Source organism: Rhagoletis zephyria, unplaced genomic scaffold, assembly GCF_001687245.7.
Source record: "Rhagoletis zephyria isolate East Lansing unplaced genomic scaffold, Rhagoletis_zephyria_1.1 Rzeph_scaffold_01434, whole genome shotgun sequence".
In the NCBI taxonomy this organism is placed as follows: domain Eukaryota; kingdom Metazoa; phylum Arthropoda; class Insecta; order Diptera; family Tephritidae; genus Rhagoletis; species Rhagoletis zephyria.
The window spans coordinates 20,459-29,139 of record NW_016158518.1 but is presented as its reverse complement, the minus strand read 5'-3'; positions in this window follow the sequence as shown (position 1 = coordinate 29,139).

Below are 8,681 nucleotides of genomic sequence, written 5' to 3'. Positions count from 1 at the left end.
CCTATCACCCTAGCGAGACGTCTTGCACAGGAGAACTAAATTACGCTTGGAATATGCCTTCGCTCACCCTTGTTTTTCCATTCACCATAAGTTGCAGATTACAAAAATAAATCTAAATCAATACATATGAGATCCCGCGATTACAGGTGCCAATTAACATTAATTTATCTGGCAAAGATTGAAGGGGCTTTAACCACTCCACCCTTATGGATGTGCTTTAAGTCAAAAGAAAATGTGTATATCTAACTGCTTGCTGCTAGCGACTACCCGGCCTCTAGCGATTAACACCAGGTAAAACTCGTAACTCGGTAACTAACGCAAATAAATGTGTCTTAAAACTAAAAAACCTGGGACAGCTGGCTGGCCGATAGCCGTATCTCTGGCAACACACCACGCTTATTCTCGTTCAATTTCCTTATGTCCCTTTCGCTTGCGGTTATGTCGAAAATTTTTGTATAACCAAGAATCTTTCACGTAGAGCTGCCAAGGAATTGGTTCGGAAAGTGGCTTCAACGATGCTGCCGATTCTTTCCCGTTCCCGTGGTGCGATCGTGTTCGCCCTCTGACCTGCTGACTATATAGAACTTGAGCGCCGCTGCTGGCCTCCCACAAATGATGGACGGGGAACCCGCCAGTAAATCGAATAGTAGCTTTGTGCCTATCGCGCACGTTTCCCTGCCTTCGTAGTAGAAGTGGACGCCTATCCTAAATAAATTTGTCACATATTAAATCCCTCTTCTGGTCATATTCCCGCTCATAGTTTCACTTACCTATCACTTGCCGAAACTGTCTGCGTTTAAACCTTTCCCACGAGATACACGTCTAATAAACAGACTGAAATGTTTTTTGAATATTCTGGCTGCTCTACAACCGTGTTTCCCAATAAAAATGTCGATTCCTGAAGTGGATGCAGAGAGATAAAATTCCTGACCTCTCGATGGCTCCGTTGTCGTCAAAGAAAAGAAAGCGGAAACGGCGGTCATTGTCCATGTCAATGCAAATGACATCTGCCAATCAAATGGGATGCGTCCGAAAGGGAGACCCAGAGTTGCATTCACTCAACAATAACTTTAATAACTTGCATGACCGCAACAGGGCGAGCGTTTCAGCCGAGCCTGCAAGGAAGAAACGTTCGAAAAACCGGTCCTTGTTAATAGAAAGGCTAAGTCGTTCACACTCGCAGGTCCTTGGCGTGATAGACGCCATAGGAACGACCTGAAACGTCCCCAATTTCATAGAGGGAATTCCCCTTCTCTTAGCTGCAAGCTTCGCGTTGAACTGATCCGCCGCATTGCTAAGCTTAAAATTCTTGCGATAGACGACCTGTCCCACACGATACTTTACGGGGCGCGCCCTCGTATTGTAAGATCTTTGGCCTTTCATATACGCGTCCTCTAGCCCCTTAATTAGTTTGTTTCGCATAAGCCCAATGCGGTCATTTCTAGAAACCACCTCTAAATCTGTCTCTCTCACAGCATCGAGTCTTCGAAGAAGGTCATATGTGCTCCAATGCTGGACCATTGCTTGTCCAAATACAGCTTTATATGGTTCTAATCCTAGGGCCTCATGAATCGCACTGCGGAAGGCGAAACTGCCTGTGACGCATGTTCGTCCCAAGTTCGTTGGTCCCCCTCGGACAGCTAGGTTCGGATTATCGCCAGCAACGACCGATTGACTCGCTCTGCAGCATTGGCCTGAGGCGCGTATGGCGCAGTCCTGATATGCTTGACTCCATATCCTTGAAGAACTTCTCAAATGATTCTGATACGAATTGTCTGCCATCATCAGAATGTACGGCCTCAGGAACGACGAATACGTGAAATATTTCGTTTTCGAGATACTTTACCACTTTGTGCGCTGTCGCTTGCCTCATCGGTCGGAAAAAGACGAATTGAGATAGATGGTCCAGAACAACAAACACATGCGTATTACCCCATCGCGAGCGTGGATATGGCCTGCAGAAGTCTATATAGAAATTCTTTCGGAGGTAAACCTATCTTTCATGAGGGGTCTTGAAGCTATGTTTGGAGCCTTGGCGCATTTACAAAGCTCGCATTCTGCAACGAAGCTTCTCACGTCACCTGCCATGCCTGGCCAGTAGAAGTGGTTTCGCAACCGTCCGAGGGTTTTTGTCGTGTCTCCATGGCCAGTGTAGCCTCTCCACGAGATTCTGCCTCAAACCTTCTGGCACCCACAATCTCCACGTTGATTCTTCCATTTCGTCAGCTCTACGGGGACAAACTCTTTTAAATACCAACCCATCCATCACTCGCAGATCCGGTAACCGCTCTGTGTGTTCGATCACATGCCGTTTAAGGGATTCATAGGAGTCACTGGAGAACTCTGGCAACTTTAGGTGGAGCTCACTTGACCTCACTCTTTCGCTCAACTCTTCCATATGCATACGGCTTAATGCGTCTGGGACAACATTCTGGGACCCCTTACGGTGCTCCACTTTGAAGTCAAAGGCTTGCAACTTTAGGCTCCATCTGGCCAATCGTCCCGACAGATCCTTTTGTCCCATAAACCATTTGAGGCTCATGTGGTCCGTAATTACCGTAAATGGAAGCCCTTCGATATACGCGCGCAACTTTTTGACANTTTCATTTCCTTCTTCGTCCTTCTGAAATAGGACACTCCCTATTCCCTGCGTCGACGCGTCGCACTGGATATAAAAGTGCTTGGTGAAGTTTGGGTTGACCAACACATATGTAGAGATGAGCGCCTCCTTCAGCTCCCCAAAAGCCGTGAGCGCTTCCTCCGTCAATCAAAATGATTTTCCCTTTCGCAGACAATCCGTCATCAGAGCAGCTAGAGCAGCAAAATTTGGAATAAACCTCCTGTACCACCCACACATCCCCAGGAATCGGTGTAGCTGCTTAATAGTCGTAGGAACAGGAAACTCGAGCATGGATTTTACTTTTGAGGGATCCGTTTTCAGCGTTCCCTGGCCGACTATGAACCCTAGATACCTAAGCTCCTTTTGGCAGAATTTTGACTTTTCTAGGTTTATCGTAAGGCCTGCGCATGCGAGACATTCAGCCACCTCCACCAAGTGCTTCATACGCGACTCAAAGTCTGGAGAACAGATAAAGAGGTCATCAATATAAACGAGCACGTTCTCTCTCAGCCGGGACGGGATTACTTTATCCATAAGCCTGCATAACCTCTGGCTGGCGTTGCACAGTCCAAACGGCATAACCTTCAACTGATACAAGGGCCGCCCAGGTACTGTGAACGCCGTCTTTTCCCTGGAGCTGCGCTCCAGAGGGATTTGCCAGAAGGCGTCCTTCAGATCAATTCCTGAAATATAGTACGTTTCTCTCAGCCGAGCTAAAATTCCCTCCACGTGTTGCGTTGGGTACGCATCCTTTTTCGTACGTTCATTGAGCTTTCTCATGTCACGCACAACCTCTTTTTCCTGGTTTCTCTACAAGTACTATGGGTGAACTCCAGGAGCTGTTGCTTTCTTCGATGACGTCTAATTGTAACATTCGATCGATCTCCTCGTAGGCGTACTTCTGCTTTACCGGCGACATCGGATAATGTCTTTGTTTAATGGGGACAAATACTTCGATGATATGCTCCATTAGGTGCGTCCTCCCTAGGCAAAGTTCCGAAAGGGACGGAAATAACTTCTTCGCTCGTTCAAGTTCACCTAGGTCCTGCTGAGATAGCTCAATCTGTCCTTCAACACTTGTCCTCAGCTCTGAGACACCCGCTGGTGCCACCCCAAACGTATTCCAGAAATCAATTCCAAGGTAAAGTTTTTGCTGAAGACTTGGTACCAAGTAAATAGTCATGGGCATGGTCTTACCCCTCCACGACATTGTAAAGACGGCTTTACCAACACCGCTTGCAACTTGCCGTCTGCTGTCTTCAGGTTATTGTTCATCCTCTGCAGCTGGTTTCCCAGATTGTGTTTCCAGATTGGAGCGACCGACCCAAAGCAGCTAATCGACGCCCCGCTGTCAAGTAAGCCCTGCATTCGTACGCCTTCAACTTCTACTTGAACATATGGTCGCTTATCCACTGTATCTCGTATGACTGTCTCCTCCATAGCCCTTAGTTCATTCTTCCTATCTCTCGAACGCTTACGTACCTTTAAAATCTTACGCCAGTTTCTACCTATAGCAGCTTCTGCTAACCCAGCCTCTCTACCTGTGTCGCTCGCAAATATTCGTTCTCTCACTGCGTTATATCTTTCCTGTCTTTCCTGCAGCGTAAGGAAAGCTGCTGTCTTGACCTCTGAATTCAAATTAGGAGGGCGTGCTAAAATCTTTTGTGGGGTTACTTTTCCGGGGTCTGGCGCTTCTGGCAAGGCTCCACGGTTCTCTTGCCAATGTCTTCGTTTTCCTGACCACTTTCGCACGACTGTACACTTGGGCGGTTGCACTTGTAGCAAACCAAGCGGTGAAGTTTTCCGTCGCAGCTGGAGTTGGTGACAATTTTCGGCGTATGGCTCTCTTATCTACGTGTCGCCTCCTTCACTGCATCTTTGCGAGAAAATCCCGATTTCGGCGAGTCGTAAATTTCTGCCAGAACGTCTGCCGCTTCCTCCTTCTGTTCTCGTTCCAGTTCCTCCAGAGTTCTCTTCCGAAACGGCTTCGGCTCGAATTCGGAAAGATGTTTCTCCGCCCGACGACATTCTCTCCTTAGATCTTCAAGGGAGTCTATCCGGCATCCAAATATTAAATTCTTGATCCTTGGTTTTAAATTCCTTCTGATGAGGTTCACTAAACTGCCCTCCGGTGGTCTAGTCTTCATGGTCAACTCCATTCCTCGAACTGCCGCGTAATACTCCTCGAACTTTTCATTAAACTCCTGTTTCCGCTCATTCATTGCTTGACGGATTTCCTCGTCGCAGTCTGCTTTACGGAAATGCTCCACTGTGGCCGATCGAAAGGAATAAAAATCCTCTACGATGTCTTGGGAGTGCTCCTTCGTACATAACCAATACCATACCATACCATTAGCAATAGATGGAAATTGGCATATAGGTCTTTCGATGATACATTATGCTTCGTGCGGAGTGTCTCCTCTGAAAAGGAACCGTTCAATTGGAATCGCTTTCGGTCCTCCATCAAATTTGATACCCCAGTCGCGTATAGTCTTAGTCGCTCCTCGTTCGCAGTACAACTTCGTCTCGCATTTCCGTCCCCTCGTCGGCGGAGTTAACGAAGAACCAGGCTCTGGACCAGACCTCGCAGGACTGTGCTCAGCGTCCATCACATTGCCCTCATGGCCGTCTTCTTCCGTGTGCCAATCTCTACGATTCGGCTCAGATTATGCGCGGACACCCCGACCTTCTAAACTGGCTAACCTTTCGGCCAGTCCAGTCATGTCTTTCCTCAAAGTTTGTACTACGCCTTTTATCGCATCCGTTGTTGAGCGACTTACGTCCAATTGATGTTGCACAAACATAAGCTCAAATTTTTGTAGCAACTCTTCCCCCATTGTACCCAAAGCGGTGCTCTTGGTGCAACATGCTCTTTCCTGTGAAATTTCAGGCTTACTTAATCCTCGCGCAGCCTCGCCACTTTCCGTTCGTGGATCTGCCTCCTCGTCTCCGGCTTGGTTCTCCCCCGCCGAAGCCGCAGCCTCTGCGTGCTCGCCTTCCGCGCCACCCGAAGCGTCGCTTCTTAGCCCTGTCCTTGTTTTTGTTGGGTTCTTAATTTTTATATCCGAGCGTACTTATGCACAAGGGTATTATAACTTTGTTCACATAACGGTTGTTTGTAACAGGCAAAACAAATCGAGGTAGATATAGACAAATGTATGCATAAATGATCAGAATGAAAAGAGAAATCGATTAAGCAGTGACTGTCTGTCCGTCCGTCCGTCCGTCTGTCCGTCCGTCTGTGCACACGATAACTCGAGTAAAAATTGAGATATCTTAACGAAACTTGGTACGTGCCCTTATTTCTGGCGTAGGACGGATGGTATTGAAAATGGGCAAAATCGGACAATAACCACCTCCCATATAACGGTAATTTTCAGAAATACGAAAACTGCGATATTTTAGAAACTACTGAAGATTGTTCACTCAAAATCGATATTTACAATAAGTTTTAGACGAAAAATAAGAACATTATAAATTTTTGGAAAATGGGCGCAGCCACGCCCACTTATGGTTACATGTGTATATCTTGGTAACCGCTGCACCAATTTCTTCCAAACAGTTGTTAACCTTAGTATAACCTACGAAATGGAAGAAGATTTTAAAAATCGGACAATAACCACGCCTACATCCCATATAACGGTAATTTAGAGTAATACGAAATCTTCGATAAATCAGTAATTATTAAAGCTAATTTATTCAAAATTGATGCTTCCAACAACAAGAAATACATTTAGGATAAAAATTTGGAAAATGGGCGTGGCACCGCCCACTTATGATTACACATATGTATCTCGGTAACCGTTCTACCAATTTGTACCCAACTTGTGCTTGCCACATAGAAGCAAAACGTTGAAAATTATTGAAATCGGACTAAAATTGCGGCCGCCTTTCATATAACGGTAAATTTCAGAACTGCTTGAAACTTCAAAGTTTCGAAATTTAAGGACTCTAATTTACTCAAAACTGATACGCCCCAGCTTACCATGTAGCGGTAGCTTTCGGAAAGGTGAAAGTCATATATTAAACACTTGCGCCGGGTATTTAATGTTCGGCTCCGCCCGAACTTAGACTTTCTTACTTGTTATTTTTATACCCGAGCGCACTTGTGCACAAGGGTATATTAATTTTGTTCACATAACGGTTGTTTGTAACAGCCAAAACGAATCGAGAATGCTCAGAATGAATGGAGAAGTCGATTAAGCCATGTCTGTCTGTCCGTCCGTCTGTCCGTCTGTTCGTCCGTCCGTGTACACGATAACTAGAGCAAAAATTGAGATATCTCAACGAAATTTTGTATGTAGGTTTCCGTTAATCCAAGGTAGGTTGGTATTGAAACCGGGCGAAATCGGACAGTAACCACGCCCACTTCCCATATAACGGTAATTTCCAGAAATACGAAAACTGCGATATTTTAGTAACTACTGAAGATAATTCACTCAAAATTGATATTTACAATAATTTTCAGACGAAAAATAAGAATATTATAAATTTTTGGAAAATGGGCGTAGCCACGCCCACTTATGGTTACATGTGTATATCTTGGTAACCGCTGCACCAATTTCTTCCAAACTTGGCACAGTTGTTGGCCTTGGTACAGCATACAAAACCGCCGAAACTTTTTAAAATCGGACAATAACCACGCCCACATCCCATATAACGGTAATTTAGAGAAATACAAAATCTTCGATAATTTATTCAAAATTGATGTTTGCAACAACTCTTTACCAAGAAATACGTTTATGGTAAAATTTTGGAAAATGGGCGTGGCGCCGCCCACTTATGACCACATAAATGTATACCGGTAACCGTTCCACCAATTTGTACCAAACTCGGTATTTTTATTGTGCTTGCCACATAAAAGCAAAATGTTGAAAATTATTGAAATCGGACTAAAATTACGGCCGCTTTTCATATAACGGTAAATTTCAGAAATGCTTGAAACTGGAATATTTCGAAATTTAAGGACGGTAATTTACTCAAAATTGATACACCCCGGCTTACCATCTAGCGGTAGCTTTCGGAAAGTGAAAAAAACATATATTTAATACTTGCGCCGGGTATTTAATGTTCGGCTCCGCCCGAACTTAGACTTTCTTACTTGTTTTTTTTTTTATATTTAATTTGATCACCGATAAAATAATTACAAAAATATATCTATTATGAAAGTAATTGTACAAACGTCACCTAAACAGAATTTAACTGTGAATAATCCGAGTATCCGTGTGAAAATCTCATGAAATAATCAATATAATAACTGTGCCTTTTAATCCTCAGATGCGATACCGTCCTCCTAACGTGGTCCGTCAGTTTCCGCGTCCGACATGAAATCTGTCAACCCCCATGTCTTTAGCAGCGAACATCACTACTGACCGATAAGTCCTAATTCTCGATCAGGCAAACGCGTACTAATCCCCCTTCCGCTTAAACCATACGCTTGCTGTAGACACAATCAGCTAGCCTCTAACTTGTCCAACTAAGTTGCCCGAGTACCACCCACCCCTTCAGCGCTCCCTTTTCACTCGAGTACTATCGTCCGCTTGTATCTCAAAACGAGCTACCTTGGAATAAAACTCTCCCGAAATACCCGTCAACGGTTTTGTAATCCGCCACTATTGCCCGGTCAATTTCAGCCAAAACAAGATAACTGGAGACTGAAAGCCGTTAACACTGTCCGAACCAAAGCATCGACACATTAGAATGGTCCTTCTCATGCCCATTCAAGATATCAAACACTGGATCCGAACACCCTGCAACCAAAACTACAAAATAAATAAAATAAGAAAAAATTATGCGCGTGACATCCCCCAAGTTGTCGGGTAAATTGTCTTCCTTGGGAACCACTCCGCCTCGGGCCCCACGTTGGGCGCCATTTTGTTACGTACGGGTCGGCGGATGATGTGTCTTCGCGAACGAATGCCTCTCTTGACTGCCATCGCATCCTCATCATGCATGCCCAGAACCACACGGGTACGCTTGCATTTAAGCACGAGCTAGCTCGCCGGACTATGGGGTGGTTCTTGTGATCCGTTACGCATGCCGTCCGCACCATACAAAAAAA